We start from the raw sequence: 17417 nt of genomic DNA on the forward strand, positions 1-17417 counted from the left end.
CATAATGCATCAGGTAATCGATCTTTCCATGCAGTCCCCATCTTGTTGACCGTCTTTTGTAGAATGTTCTTGATTTGTTTGCTTGATGTTTCTGCTTGGCCACATGTTTGACGGTGATACGGAGTAGCGACATTGTGATGGATCCCATGTTTTGACAAGCAATTGTAAAAATTCTTGTCAGTGAAGTGAGTTCCTCCATCACTAATCACCATCCTTGGAACTCCAAATCTTGGAAATATTATCTCTTCAAACATCTTCTTGGAGCGTTTTGCATCAGCAGTTCTACATGGCATGGCTTCAACCCACTTGGAGACATAGTCAACTGCCACCTAGATGTATTCACAGTGTTTCGACTTCAGAAAATGTCCCATGTAATCAATTCCCCAGACATCGAAGAGCTCAATCTAAAGGTTGTTGGTGAGTGGCATGGCATCTCTTGAATTGATATTCCCATGCATCTGACATGCTCCACACCTCCTGATGAAGTCCTTCATGTCGTCATACATGGTTGGCCAAAAGAATCCGCTTTGCCAGATCTTCGAATGAGTGCAGAATGCACCATAATGTCCTCCATATGGTGATGAGTGCCATCTTTCTATGATCCTGATGCCTTCTCCCACTAGTACACATCTTCTGAATAGGCCATCAGAGCAGACTCTAAAGAGGTATGGTTCATCCCATATGTGGAGATGACTTTCATAGATGAGCTTCCTTTTGTCTTCTCCTGGTGGTACATAACCTATAACCATAAAGTTAACAATATTTGCGTACCAGGGGTCAGATTTTGTGACCTTAAAGATCATGTCATCCCACAGCGAATCATTGATGGGTAGTTCCTATGAATTCTCAAACTGAATTATGGACAAGTGATCGGCAACATAATTTTCTACTCCTTTTTATCTTTTATTTCTAAGTCAAATTCTTGGAGTAACAAAATCCATCTTATTAATCTAGGTTTAGCATCTTTCTTAGTGAGCAGGTATTTCAAAGCAGCATGATCAGTATAAACAATCACCTTTGCTCCTACTAAGATCTAAACTTATCAAGAGCAAAAACAACAGCCAGGAGTTCTTTTTCAGTTGTTGCATAATTAAGTTGAGGTCCTATCAAAGTTTTGCTAGCATAAGCAATTGCATGATGTTTTTTATCTTTAGTTTGTCCCAAGACTACCCCCACAGCATAATCCCTAGCATCACACATAATTTCAAAAGGTAGCAACCAATATGGGTGTTGAATGATTGGTGCAGAGATGAGTGCTTTCTTAAGAATATTAAAAGATTTCAAGCATGCATCATCAAATTCAAAGGGAACATCCTTGGCCAAAAGATTTGTAAGTGGTCTAGCAATATGAGAAAAATCTTTTATAAAGCGGCGATAAAAACCAGCATGACCAAGGAAACTACGGATCCCTCTGATATTTATGGGAGGAAGTAACTGTTCAATTACTTCAATTTTAGCTCTATCTACCTCCATCCCTCTTTCGAACACCAATTGTCCAAGCACTATTCCTTCTCTAACCATGAAATGACATTTTTCCCAATTAAGGACTAAGTGATTTTCTTCACATCTTTGCAAAACCTTGTCTAAGTTTTCAAGTCAATCATCAAAAGTTTTTCCACAAACAAAAAAGTCATCCATGAAAACTTTCATGATTTCTTCAATCATATTAGAAAATATAGACATCATGCATCTTTGAAAAGAAGCTGGAATATTACATAATCCAAAAGACATTCTACGGTAACCAAGTTCCATATGGACATGTAAAGGTGGTTTTGCTTTGATCATCTGGATACCCTGAATACCCATCAAGGAAACAGAAGAAAGAGTGGTTCGTTAGTCGCTCCAACATTTCATCAATGAAGGGCAATGGAAAGTGATCTTTCTTTGTTGCCTTGTTAAGTTTTCAGTAATCTATACACATCGACCATCCAATGATGGTTCTTTGGGGGATTAATTCATTCTTTTCATTTTTAACAATAGTCATGCCTCCCTTTTTAGGCATAACTTGAACAGGGCTAACCCACTTACTATGCGGCATAGGAAAGATGATCTCGGCATGCAAGAGTTTCAAAACCTCTTTCTTAACAACCTCTCTCATTGCATTATTAAGCCTACGCTGGGACTCCCTAGAAGGTATAGAGTTAGGATCAGTAGGGATGCAATGAGTGCAAAGAGAATGGCTAATACCCTTAAGGTCTTGGAGCGACTAGCCAAAGGCAGAACGATGCTTTTCTAAGACAGTTAGCAGGCGTATGGATTCTTCCTGAGAGAGTTTATCACTTATGATCATAGGAGAATCCTGGCCATTATTGAGAAAAGCATATCTAAGACCAAAAGGCAGGGGTTTAAGTTCAATGGCGAGCTTAGGTGGTTCTAGCAATTCATCTAGAGGTTCAGATTCTGTAGGATTTTGCTCTTCCTCTTCGATGAAGAACTGGGCATCATCTTCAAGGTTGGGTTCGATCAAATAATCAAGAGATGCAACCTTAACCTCTTCCATTGTGTCTTCCTTAGGAATTGGCTCACTCTCAGCATTTAGAGAATGAGTAATGGGTATAGAAAGTTTAAAGTTTTTCCTAAGTCTTATATTCAACTTCCCCGTTTGTCCTTCTTGGTTAAGTCTTTCAATTGGTTGTCCAATCAACAGGTCGAATTCCATAATATCAAAGATATAGAAGCTCAGATGAACTTTGGTTCCTTTTACCTAGATAGGGAGGACATACAAAATTCCCAAACTTGGGACAATGTGTCTTGAAAGACTTTTCAATAACTTTGTTGTTGGGGTCAATGTCTTGTGTTTCAATAAACAAGAGCAAAAGATACAAATATGATATTAATACCCACAACTGGATTGTAAAGAGCATCAAAAGGAGTTTTGTTAATTTCACAACGAATGGATATAGAAGGTGAATCTAAATGAATCACATCAGAGGAAAGCTCTGATTCTTCTAACCACTAATTGCTTATAATAGACACTAACTCTTTCATAGTCTTTTTAAGGAAAGCTTCCTCAGAAGGATCTAAAGGTTCTTCATTGGATGATGATTTCCTAGACTTCTAGGGTCTCCTCATGGTATGGTCATTCAAGGTGTTTCTGTATTCATCAAAAATTTGATCCTTGAATTCAAGCATAAAATCCAAAATTGGAGTTTCCTCCTTTTCCAGTGGTTCAGGATTTGGGATAGCTGAAGTTGGTGATGGGTCTGGTAAGGATTTGGGTTTAGCTATCTAGGATTCTTCCTCTAATGGTTTCTCTTCTACTTCTTCAGGGATGTTCTCTAAGATTTTCGTAAGAATGCTTCTTCCCGCATTTGCGGAGACATGCAAGAATGAGCCTCCTGAGGCCGTATTAAGAAGCGTCAAGGTTTCCCTATCAAGACCCATATAGAAATGTTGTAGAAAAATAGGGTCTTGAATGGAAAGCTCAGGGCCAGTATTAATAAGAGTATTAAAGCGTTCCCATGCCGTGCCTAGAGATTTTTTTTCTTTTGTTTAAAGATAGAACCTCTAAACAAAGTCTGACTACCCTAGTGATGGGAAAGAATTGCAGGCAAAAGCTAGAGCACAGGGCTTCCCAATCTCCTTGTCTACTCCCTATGGTGAGATTATACCAACATTTAGCTTTTCCCATCAAAGAGAAGGGAAAAAGCTTCCATCGTAATGTTTCGTCTAACATGCCTGCAATACACAAGCATGCGCAGGTCTGCTCAAACTCATTTAGGTGGAAATAGGGGTTTCATCATCTTCGCCCGAAAAGGGTTGATCTTGAACCATATTAACTAAACGTGGGCGCATGTCATAGCCAGGTGTTAGGATAGGCTTTGAAGACTCTTTTGGCTATAGGTTTGCGCTCGTGGGTGCACCATATTGGTAGATAGGGGTGCATTCTAGATCCATGGTATAAAGAAAAAGATAAAAAGATAAAACAATAATGATACAAGGATAAGCTAGGTTCGAAGTTAACTCAGCAACTATTTCCCCGGCAACGGCGCTGGAAATGCTTGTTGGTATAAATTAATTCATTCATAATAATACACAAGCGCAAGGATATTATACCGATATAGTACTTCACCGGGAGTACCTAGTTTTATATCGAACTCGAGGAAACATGTGTGAGAATAACAATTCTAACTTATCCCAACTTCACAATCAATGCTAGATAATAGGAGCGTAGAGGAGACTACTAAGGTCCTCTAGTTCTAACTTCGGTAAGCTTTGTCTTCTATTGTTCAATTCTGGGGATATTACTAGAGAAAACATAGGCAAAGTATGTTTCATATAGCAACAATGTCCTGCTAGCCCTACTAACGGGAGGTGGACTACAAAGGATTCAACGAGGCTATAAAAGTCACCCTCGCGAGCACCCACCGATCCGAAAATAGGGTACATCCACGAGTAACTGAGTCTAAGCACCATGCTTATACTACAAATACTACTTTAACCCAGGAGCCACAATGATTAAAGTACTCAAAAGAGAATCGCAAACCTAAAGAACAATATGAATAAGATGCTTACTTGAATTAGAAGTCGATTACCAAAGAAATCTCATAAGCAAGCTCATGAAGAACTTGATTCTGTCTGGGTACAAGCCGTAGAGAGAGCATTGATAGGCCAGGACTCCTCCAAACTCTTCCCTCACACTCTATCTCACTATCTCTAGAACAAGACTGTATCCTATAGAGGACTAATCTTCTCTTGATTGCTAGCTCTGATCCTGGTGGACATATGAATTAGGGTTTCTAGCTTCTTAGCTCTCAGGATCAAATGAGCAGTGCCTCCCTAGGGAGGTGCAGGTTGGTACATATAGCCCAGAGCGTCAAACGTGAGCCCTTGGATCAAAACGACTTAAAGAACGGTGAAGATGCAATCCTTAAGGCGGTGGGGAACCAACATTCGAAGGAGGCTGACATGTGTGCCCCCTATGGTCGGGCGACCTCCAGGTGGGGCCGAGTGGCCCCACATGTCAGGGACATGTGGACCGCTTTAGTGATTTGCCTTCTAGACCCTTCTAAAGTCTTCCCACGTAGGTACCACGGTGGAATTCTATAATTTCCTTTGATGATTAGGTCTTCCTCAGCTGTTTTCTGATTAAATCCTGCTGGACACATAAATTCACCAAAACACATGGAATTTATCAGTTTAAACCCCTAAGTCCACATTGGTGATCCATTTTAGCTATTTATTCAAGTTATATTGATGGTTTATAATGTATGTTAACTACCATCAATAGGGACCTAGAAGTCAAACTGGGGAGAGACGCTTTTCCCATCCCTATCACTAGAGCTAAAAACTCGGTGGCGGAACCTCTCCCCTACTCAAGACCATCCAAAGAGGTCATGTCTATTTCACCCTTTGAGTCTCCTAAGTCATCCTTAGACAAGGATGCCCAACTCTTCATTCAAGAAGGGGATGACATAGGAGAACCATAGAACTTCCTAAGGAAGAAGCACCATCACAACCTCCGATCGAGCTTAAACCTCTACCCGCTAGCCTACGTTATGCTTTCCTTAATGGCAATACTGAAACTCCTATAATCATAAGTGATAAGCTTTTTGATGAGGAGACAGCCAAGCTCATCGCTGTTCTAGAAAAACATAGGCCTATTTTTGGGTAATCACTCCAAGATCTGAAAGGGATCAGTCCTACCCTCTGCACCCATCACATTCCAATCGATCTCTCTAGCAAACCGTCTAGAGAACCATAGCATAGGTTGAATAATGCGATGTAGGAAATCGTGAAGAAAGAAGTCCTTAAACTTCTTCACACCGGGATAATTTATCCCGTACCAGACAGCGAATGGGTTAGCCTTGTCCAAGTGGTACCAAAGAAAGGGAGGATGATGGTCATTGAGAATAATAAAAATGAGTTGATCCCACAACGAACCATCACGGGGTGGAGAATGTGCATTGATTATTGAAAACTCAACTCGGCTACAAAGAAAGATCACTTCCCTCTGTCTTTCATTGATGAAATGTTAGAATGGTTAGCGAAGCACTCTTTCTTCTATTTCCTTGATGGGTATCTGGGATATCATCAAATTCCCATCCACCCCAACGACCAAAGCAAGACCACATTTACCTGCCCATACGGAATGTATGGGTATCGGTGAATGTCGTTCGGGTTGTGTAATGCACCCGCCTTGTTCCAACGGTGTATGATGCTATTTTTTAGATATGATTTAGGAAATCATGGAAGTTTTCATGGATGACTTTTCAGTCTATGGAAAAACTTTTGATCATTGTTTAGAAAACTTAGACAAAGTCTTGCAATGATGCCAAGAGAAGGACATGATACTTAGCTGGGAAAAGTGCCATTTCATGGTCTGAGAGGGCATCGTGCTTGGACACCTTATGTCCGAGAGTGGGGTTGAGGCAGACAAAGCTAAGATCGAGGTTATCGAGCAACTACCACCCCCTTGTAAACGTGAAAGGAATCCACAGCTTTCTAGGTCATGCAAGGTTCTACAAACGGTTTATCAAGGACTTCTCTCAAATCTCTAGACCCCTCTTGAACCTACTAGCTAAGGATGCACCTTTCGAGTTTACTGATGAGTGCTTAGATGCTTTCCGCACTCTTAAGAAAGCACTCATCTCAGCGCTAATCATCCAACCTCCAGATTGGGCGCTACCTTTCGAGATCATGAGTGATGCTAGCGACTACGTTGTTGGTGCGGTCCGTGGCCAAACCAAAGATAAGAAGCATCATGCAATCGCCTACGCTAGCAAAACTTTGATAGGAGCATAGCTAAATTATGCAACTACTGAAAAAGAACTCCTGGCAGTTGTTTTTGCTATCGACAAGTTTAGATCTTACTTAGTAGGAGCAAAAGTTATCATTTACACTGATCATGCTGCATTGAAATACTTGTTCACTAAGAAAGATGCTAAACCTAGATTAATAAGATGGATAGTTCTGCTCCAAGAATTGGCCTTAGAAATTAAAGATAAAAAAGAAGTAGAAAATACAGTTACAGATCATCTATCGTGTATGCAAGTCACTAACATGAAGGAGTTACCAATAAACGATTTCCTACGCGACAACATGCTACTGAAGGTGACAAACTCCAACCCATGGTACGCGAACATTGTGAATTTCATGGTTGCAGGATACGTGCCACCGGGGGAGAATAGGAAGAAACTTCATGTCGAAAGCAGATGTCACCTTTGGGATGCCCCATACCTGTACAGGGAATGTTCTAACGGACTGTTAAGGAGATGTGTGCCAACGGCGGAAGGAATACAAATCTTTGAAAATGCCATGCAACACCGTACGAAGGCCATTTTGGAGTATTCCGCACACAAGCCAAAATATGGCAATGCGGGTTCTTCTAGCCTACGATGTACGAAGACACCAAAGAATTCATCCGAAGGTCTAGTATTTATACCCAGAACCTAAACATGAGTCCTACTCAAATATGACTTATTACAATTCATGGAATAAAATAAAACTTCCTAACTTAACAATAACTTGGACCCTAATTTTCCTTATTCGTAGAGTCCGACACATCTTCTTGACGCCATTATAGCGTATTGACGCCGTTCGCTGACATCACCCATAAAAATAGCTAATTCTGATACTTCATCCGAATCAACTGATACCGATTCACAACAAATCAATTCCTAGATGACACAATTTTGGAAGCTTTGAGTTCCCGCGTTCTTCTTTCTAAATTTTGGTGTAAACACCATATTAGTACTTAGAACTTTACTTGAGGACGAGCAAAGGACTAAGTGTGGGGGAGCTTGTTGGCGGTCCTTAACTCCTATTTTGAACCGCCAACTTTTATATAAAAACCATCCAATTGAGCACCAAACATAGTAAATAGGATTTATAACTAACAAATTCCATGAGTTTTGGTGAATTGTTCATTTGCAGAGGACAATTATGAAAATACACCAAAGTGGGCCCAAAACAAATGAAGGAATAAAAGAAATCAATCACTCTCTCACTTGGGCCCAAGCAACAAAGGAAAAAGGCCATTACCTAACAAACATTGGGCCTCACTCACGCGGGGACACGGCCTAGGCCCATCCATGAACCGACAAGAGAAGGGCGGTCGCAGGGAGGCACCACCAGGGGGCAGGTGCACCCCTAGCGCACCGCCCTCTTCTGCCCTTCCATGTGGCAGCTCTTGGTGGACTCTAGGAGGTGGTTCAGGGTGGATTGTTGACACCTGTGATGGCACACAGAGACAAAATCCGCAAGCACACGGGTATTGAAGTAGTTTTCACCCGGAGTATTATCGAATATCGTATCCACGGGGAAACATGTGTGTTGTCTAACAACTAGTTTGTCCAAGGATAGCAATCAAGGTTTAAGGTATGAGTAGAGAGGATTCCTTTGGTTATAACCCTAGGCAAAGCAAGGCTTTTGATTCTATTATTCACTTCGCTACGCCGCTTAGACGGTAAAGCACCGCTAATAGATAACTCTACCGACGCGACTACGGTCCTACTAATTTAAGAACCTGCTCAATTCGGCGTAGACTACAAAGGATAGATAGGGCTGTCACCTCCTGCTGCTACCACACAACCAAGAAGCAGGGAGCAAACAAAGATAGCTGATAGCCTAGGCACCATGCTTATGCTAATGATTACTACTCTAATTCAGAGGCCTAACGAGGACTAGAGCACTCAAAAGAACTGTGAACCCGTGAACAAAAGAGCATAAAACTTACTTTAAACAGAAATCAATTACCAGAGGTATCTCAGATGTAGACTTGGAGAAGCCTAGAGCTGCCAAAGTACAAGCTGTAGAGGTAGCACCAACAGGTCGGTACCTCCTCCCAACTCTTCCTTCACTCTCTAACTCAATATTTTTGTTTACCAGACTAGATCCTATAGAGGACTAATCTTCTCTTGATGCCCTGATCCTGAGATGAGGATATGAATTAGGGTTTTAGGATGGATCCAGGGAGGGGGCTAGGGGCTAGTATATATATATCCCTGAGGGTCCAACGTGAGCCTTTGGATCAAACCAACTTAAGCAACGACGTAGATGCATCCTAGGAGGCGATGGAGAACCAACATAAAGAGGATGGCAGGTGGGGCCCATAGGGGCCGGGCGGCCTCTAGGTGGGGCCGGCCTGCCCCACATGTCAGTGGGTTAAGCCCCGCTTTGGTGATTTGCCTTCTAGTCCCTTCTAGAATCTTCCCATGTCAGTACCGCGGCGGAATTCCATGATTTCCTTTGACGATTAGGTACTCCTTGGTGGTTTTCTGATTAGACCCTGCTGAAAACACGGATTCACCAAACTCATGGAATTTATTAGTTTAAACCCCTATATCTATGTTTGGTGCTGGAATTAAGTATAAAAGTAGATTATGTTGACGGTTTATAATTGATGTTAGTTGCCGTCATCAAGTTCCCCCCAAGCTTAACCTTTGCCAGTCCCTGAGCAAAGCTAAACTCGGCAATGGATCAGGAGTTGCTACAATGTTTTCACGCCTCAAAAGTATACTGGTGTTCAATAAAAAATTCTACTCCGGATTAGAATAAACTGATCTAACTTTCAAACTTACCCATATTACCTTCAACCATGGGGCTTCTTAGCCTTTACTTGCGTCTTAAGCAATTGAAAGATAGAATGATCAAATCAAGCACTATGTCTCAAGTTCCTTGTTTCACCATTGTTCTAGAGTTTTTGTAAGTTTTTCACTACTATAGGAATCTTAACCGTTGCAGGCATTTTGGCTTAACTGAAGCGGGCAAGCCAACCGCCTCGGTGCAAAGGTCATGGTTAATCGTGGCATTAATCGAGGCGGTTGGCCAACCACCTCGGTTAATAGATTAACGGAGGCAGGCATTATAATCCAACCGCCTCGATTAATACATATTAACTGAGGCGGTTGCGCTATAGAGCCCGCCTCGGTTAATGTTTTAACCGAGACAGTTTCCTAAAGGTGCCCGCCTTCGTTAAACTTTTAATGGAGGTGGCTGTTATTAATTGCCCGCCTCGGTTAATGATTTCCAGATTAAAAAAATGCTTTTTCAAATTTAAATTTAAAATTTCACTAATGAAAACACAGATAAAGCAGAAAATATATGACAAACATATATTACATTCATTCTAGTTCCACGAACGACATTAAGTTATTACATTAGTGAAGTCTTCATCATTGTTTCATCACAAACACAGATCTTTGGTAAACATCAGCAACTAAGGTCATTCATACATATCATTTTTTAGCGGAAAAGAGGTCCGATAGAATATAATCGGAGATTCGTAACTTGGTGCTCTAGTTTCTGATCCTATCAAACTTTGGATCCCACGCTAACTCGCTTTCCCAGTTGAAGAACGTAGTCCCTTCATGCATGCACTCTATGACAAACTTACATATGGCTCCTACTATTTGTTTGAAGTCTTGGTCGACCTTCTCCCTTTGCCACCATCCTTGTGCTTTCTTGAGCTGCCGCCAGCTGTTGCTAAATCTGCTGCACATCCTTAGGTACTCGCAAACGTAGAATCCACATAGAATTGAGCCATAGGGTTGTTTAGCGCATTACATAGTGTACAATACACAATCTTTAGAGCATATATAATAAACAATCAGTAGGAGCAGTAGAACTAGTAGTAGTGAGTAGATTAGAGTAGAGTAGTAGTACTAGTACAAGTTGTAGTTGTAGGAGTACTGGAGTAGAGTAGAGTAGTAGGTGTAGTATTAGGAGAAGAGCAGTATTAGTAGTAGAGTAGTAGTAGTATTGGTAATTACCGGGAAATTACGCTTGAGTTTCAGTTTTGTGCCATACTTGATCTTCTTCTTCTTAGATCTCTGATCATAGCAGTCGGGATCTTGCACGTACTTCTTTAAAGTGCTATACAAAAAACCACTAGTGTCAACGACATTTTCAACAAGTATGTTAACTGTAAATGAATAAGTTCCATCACTTACTATCTCAAACAACTTTCAAATTGCTTGTACCCTGCTTTGTTTGTATCCCGCAAAGAGTCAAATATACATGCCCTTCCGTCCTGAGGATAGATTATAAATGCAATCTAGTGGCCCATGATGCCCTGGCTGCACCATTCACACAATATAGATTAGAAATGTTCAAATATGAGATGCAATGATCTCAGTATTTCTTTTGGACTTACCCGAACTGGTGGGCGGCCATGATGCACCCTTTTTCCCAGACCTTCTTCATAGCCTCATAGATGTACATTCCAGCCCGATACTTATATTTGATTACCAGATCTTCCATGTATTTCTTTCTCTCCTCTAGGTTTAAGTTCACCAGCTTTTCATGAGTGCCTGGTATGTCATAACCCATGATGGTTCTCTCTGTAATAAGCATCGGAGAGACATAGATAATATCCTTGCCCAATTCCTTGCTTACATAGGCCTGCATCCTGCAAGGAAAAGTCATCATGGCATTATTAGTTTGTTCCTAAAGTACCTACAACGATGTAGTAGTGTCAAAGTCATAAGTAACTTACAGGGCAAATAAGGTGACTTGGGCGACGTCGAGGTCCTTTCGCCGCAGTAGTCTATGCATGTCATGGAAATCTAGGATGACTTGACGATCCGTGGGCGTGTGGAAGTATTCCGCCGGAATGTTGATGACGAAGTTTTCTAGGCTCAATTTGGCTGCTTCCATGTTCCACAGATGGAACCTCCTTACCTCCCACTTCTATTCAAGGAGGTCGCCCAAGGTCAACATGAACTTCCTATGCACGTAGTTTTTGGGGCAATCATCGAACTAGGGCCAAAATGTCGGTGGTGTTTTTGGCCTGCAACACCGGGGCTTGAGATGTTAGCGAGTGGAAAAAGCAAATAGCATCTCGAAATGAATTATAGATTGACTATGCTTGCTAGTAGCATACCTTTCAAACGTAGTTGAGTACGGGTGCTCGTCAGCTATTTGATAGGCCAACCAACTCAACTTGGTGTGGTTCGTGGGTATGGCCTCCTCTTCATCTTTAGGCTTCCTCGGCGGGAGGGGACATTGGTTTAAACCCTGCTTCGAACCAATTGTAGGTGGTGGTGTCACAACGCCCAATGCTGCCGCTATGCCTCCTTATGGATTGCTGTTGCCAGGAGGTGGACTACCTAGAGGACTCCTGTCTGGGCCGCCAGCATTGTCATTGTCATTGCCGCCATCATTGTTGTCGTCGTCGTCACCTAGGTCACCTAGGGGAGAGGACGACTGGTGTGAGGGCTATGATGCTGGCGTCGGCATCTCCAAGACAATGTCGCTCTTGTTCCATAGCATGCGCACGCCGATAGTAGCACCAATATACATGTACCCCTCTTCAGTTGGAATGTCAATTTCATCCTCATCAAAATCTTTGTTGGTCCACGTCATGTCGACCCAACATAGTTGGGCGGGATCGACTTGCCGTTGTACATGGCGCCGCTTTCGGGTGGCAGTGCCACTTCGGTGACCACGACCTTCTTCCTTTGTGCCCTACCAAAGGGCACCTGGAGCATGTAGCTCGTTGGTTCAATGATGTCGTCGACCGGGTACCTTGAAAGTTGTTCGGTCTATGACACCATCTACCCTTGTATGGTAGCTTGACCCTGTGGTAGTAGTACGCCAGCCTAGCAAAACATCTATGTCCTTAGCTCCTCCATCTTGGGGTCTATGCTCATGAAAGCCTCTTGTATCTTCCCCATGATGATGTCCTTGACTGCCTCATCACGACCTATCTAGATGAGCCCTTCCTTGTACCTCTACCTTGTGTAGTAAGAGGTGGCGTCGGATTGCTAGGCCTCCACGTCCTTTCAGCTCTACCATGAGGAAACCCCACGGATGCAACCGCGGTGCTCGGTGTTTCCCAGCGCCTCAGTTAGTACATCCCTCTCTCAGTGAGATTCAAAGGCCCGCTCTTCTCAGCTGCAGAGACCTCCAAGATCCTCTTCTCCACCTCCTCAACCTTCGGCTCATTGTACTTGGACCTGCCCTCCTTCAGCTTTTCGGCTTGCGGGCATAGAGGTAGTTACATGACCTCTCATCAACGCCCTATAATGGATTCGGTAGCCCGGCCTCAGCTGCCTCCCTTTCTTCCTACCGCCACTTCCCCATCTTTGCGGCGTACCCTATCATGCCTAGGTGGTGGTGGTGCTCATTCCTCTTTGTGAGCTTAGAGAACTTCTCGCCCTTGACCTTTGCTTCTTTAGTCGTTTGTTTCTCAACAAACTCATCCCATTCGTGATGCTTGATGAAGTTGTAGTCTTCGAATGGTGTCCTCCCTTTCTGCATGTACTCCCTATTGAGCATGGACCTGAATTTGTGAAGCACTTTGCCTACATCAAACAGTGCATGCCCCATGCACTTGTCTTCATCATAGCCCTCCGCTGGATACGTGAACCACCTCTTCACCTCTTGCCACATATTCCCCTTGATGTCCTTGGGGACTTTCCTCCAATCATCATATGATATAGGCACCTTCTCCCTGACTATAAAGGAACACTGGTTGCTAAAGGTGCCGATGATGGTAATTGGCTTCAAGGGCTCTCCTTTCGGCCCTATCTTGTGTATCGCACACACTAATTTCTTCTTGCTAATCTGATGCCTCCCGTGTTGGCCTCTCTTCAAGTCTGACTTATTCTTGCTACCCATCATTGTGGTCGAAGAAGTGCCAGAGGAGGGACCGGGTGCTTCCTCCTCCTCCCCTTATTCAGCGTCGGTGTACTCCAAATGAAGAGGCACCATTGGTATCTGTCGAGGACAAGAACTCGCATTAGTTTTATACTTGTGCGAGGCCCACAAACGTTCTATCAATTAACGTGCACTGCTTCGTCTACGTACCTCATGCCTCGTTGCTTGGGTATCATCTTCTAGAGGCTGTCGTGGCTCTGTGCGAGAACTTCGTGCCTCGCCCTTCAGATCAAAGTCCGGATCATCTTCTTCCTCACCACGAGGTCTCTTCACCGGCCTCGGTGTTTGTTCCTCACTCTCGTACAAGGTGCTCCCATCTGATGATGAGCCTTCATCATCGCTCACATCAGGAGTAGCCTCGCGCCAATTTTCAAGAGCGTCCTTGGTCGACATTGATAGCTACGACGAAGAGAGAGTTATAGGAACATTTCATAATTATATAAACTCAATGCTATACTCATCTCAAAACATATATAAAGGAATCATTAATTATATATATTCATTTAAAAACAAGATTACATCCTTTTTCATATACATCGGGTGTAGGGATACAAAAAGTGAAGAAAAGTACAAAATTATACAAGAAAAGTACAAAATTGTACAAGAAAAGTTGGAGCAAAATCATGTACATAGTTGGCTCAGATTCACCCCATTGTCATCCCATCGCTTCTAAACTGGTTGCTTGTATACAAGCCATCCTAGTTTAGGAGCTTATTAGCAGTAGGGGGGCATTTTACCATCATAGCCGCTGCCTCAGCATAAAAGGGTTCACATCATTGCAAATGCCACTGCCTCAGCACATTTTTAAAAGTTTAAATAGTTCATCATTGCACATGCCACGAAGAAGCTCAAATTCAGTCAAAGCATAGTATAGGAAACTTAACCGAGGCGGGCAGCCAGCAGCAGTAGTAGTAAGAGCAGAGTAGTAGTAGTAGGCAGTCAAGTAGTAGTAGTAGTAGTAGCCAGTTAAGTAGTAGTAGGAGTAGTAGTAGGAGGAGTAGTAGTAGTAGTAGGAGGAGGAGGAGGATGAGGATGAGGAGGAGGAGGAGGAGGAGTAGAGTAGGAGTAGGAGCAGTAAGAGGAGCAGCCAGCAGCCAGTAGTAAGAGCAGCAGCCAGCTTACAAGTAGTAGTAGTAGAGGAGTAGGAGTAGAGTAGTAGTAGTAGAGTAGTAGTAGTAGTCAGAGCAGCAGCCAACAGCCAGTAGTAAGAGCAGCAGCCAGCTTACAAGTAGTAGTAGTAGTAGAGTAGGAGTAGGAGTAGAGTAGTAGTAGTAGAGTAGGAGTAGTAGTAGTAAGAGCACATGCTGCGATGGCCTGCAAGGTGCAGCAGTAGATGGAGGTTGGTTTCATTCCACATATGCCTCTGTTTAGGTTCAGAGTAGACAGTCCAATCCATTGTCGGACAATCAATAGTAAGCATATGTTAGCTAGAATCCAGTTTTAGTTTTGTCCATTGCATGGCTTCAGGTTTCAGATTTCAGTGTATTGTCAGGTAGCATTCAGGTTTCTGTGAGCAAGCACAACCATTAGTAAGAGTAGTAGTGCTATGTCCTTCGTTGTAGGAGGAGTAGCAAGTCGTAGTGGTGTAGTAGTAGTAGTAGTAGTAGTAGTAGTAGTAGTAGTAGTAGTAGTAGTAGTAGTATATACCAGTAGCAGTAGTATACAGTTGTAAGAATAGATGAGTAGTAGTAGTACATACCAGTAGCAAGCATAGAAGAGAGAAGGAGGGAGGAGGTGTGCAAGTATGAACAAGCACTAGTGTTGCTGAAATTGTGCAAGAACAGTGGACAAGCAAGCAATAGGAGTAGCCAAATTGCATATATTTGGTCAAATTTATCCCAATTTAGCCAAATTGCATATATTTGCAAGAACAGTAAGGAATAGGAGTCAAATTTATCCCAATTTAGACAATTTCACTTGAAAATCATCTCAAACTTATCCCAATTCATCTCAATTTAGTCAATTTTGTCCCAAATTCATCTCAAATTCTCAGTGGCATCATAGGAAGTAAGGAATAGGAAGAACAGTAAGGAATAGGAGTAGGCAAATTTGCAAGAACGGTAAGGAATAAGAGTAGGCAAATTTGAAAGAACAGTGGCATCATCAGTGGCATCTCAAATTCATCTCAAACTTATCCCAAATTAGCAAGAACAGTAAGGAATAGGAGTAGGCAAATGCTCAGTTAACCAATAAATTAGGCATCATAGGTAGTGGCATTTGCATTGTGACAAAAAAATGCATCACAGGCAGCATTTAATCAAAACTGGCAAATTGAAACAAAAAACGCATCACAGGAATCACAGATCATAGGAACGGGGACAAGAACATCACAACAAGTGTACTAGAGAAGATGGAGTCGGGGGAGAAGCTGGGGAAGACGGAGCCGGTGCAGATTCTCTATGCGGAGGAGGGAGCACACGCTAGCACTAGACAGCGGCGGCGCTAGGGTTCGGCGAGAAGACGGGTCCACATGCGCGATGCAGCGGAGCTAGGGTTTGGCGAAGACGGGTCCACGGAAGACGACGCGGCGGCACAGGGCGGATCTCCTCAGCATTGGGGACAATGACGCGGGGCGCAGTGCAGATCTCCTTGGCTCTGCGGCCGGTGATAGATGAGGACGACGCAGCAGAGATAGGGTTCGGGGCACCCCGGTGGATGGCGTAGTGGAGCTCTCGGGGCTAGGCCTACGTCAGTGCTCTGGGTTCTTGATGGCAAGGGCGGGCGCTTGAGCGTGCGAGGTCATGGGAGGGGGGAAAGAGCTCGGTGACGGCAATGGCGGTGGCGGCTAGAAAATTGGGCAGCCCTTTGGGGTCGAATAGAAACGGCCGAAGGACTTAGAAAAAATTGGGGGTGGAGGGGTATATATAGGCCATGATTTTCTGAGGCAGGCGGCTTAGCGATGTCTGCCACGGTTAATATTAACCGAGGCAGGTGACTTAGGGTGCTGTAAGGTTGAGATGGCGGACTAGAGGGGGGGTGAATAGTCCTTTCTAAATTTAATCGTGCCGGCTAACCAAAACAAATGCGGAATTAAAACAATCGGTCTAGCCAAGAGTACACACCTCTATCTATGTTCTCTAGCACCTTGCAAAGATCCTAATTAAGCAATTAAGGTGCTGGGCTAGCTAGAGCTAACCTAATCAATTCTAGAAGCAAGGTCACACAAACCTATGCCACTAGTACTTCAAGCAACGAGGGAGCTCCTACACATGTTAGTAAGCAAAAGCACAAAGCCACCTGAGCTCACTAGCAATGCTCAATAACAAGGCAACCAATGCCAAATTAGAGAGCGTAAATACTTAGCTACACAAACTAAGCAATGTGACTAACAAGGTTACACAAACCAAATTATCCACGCAAGGGAGCTACTTCTATGCTACACAAGCAAGAAGGTAACTAGCAAGCTACACAAGCTAACTAATTACAAGAGCAACTACACAAGCACAATGTATATGAAAGTAATTACAAGCTTGTGTGACGAGGATGCAAACCAACTGGAAGACAAGGATGACACGATGATTTTTATCCCGAGGTTCACGTGCTTGCCAACACGCTAGTCCCCGTTGATACGCTCCACGGTTGCTACCGGTCCTCTTGCTAGTGGTGACCCACAAGTCACACCCTCCCACGTGGAGTGCTTACCACAAGCTCTAGAACTTGACTCAGTCGGACCACTTGTTGCCCTTCGCGTCTCGCTCTACTAGAGTTGCTCTTCGCGGCTCCCGCAGGGTGAGCACAATGGCCCTCACAAAGCTCTTCTCCGGAGCACCGCACAAGCTTCTTGCGTGCTTCGACGGAGACCACCACCAAGCCAT

The sequence above is a fragment of the Miscanthus floridulus genome, chromosome 14 (assembly GCF_019320115.1).
Source record: "Miscanthus floridulus cultivar M001 chromosome 14, ASM1932011v1, whole genome shotgun sequence".
Taxonomy (NCBI): domain Eukaryota; kingdom Viridiplantae; phylum Streptophyta; class Magnoliopsida; order Poales; family Poaceae; genus Miscanthus; species Miscanthus floridulus.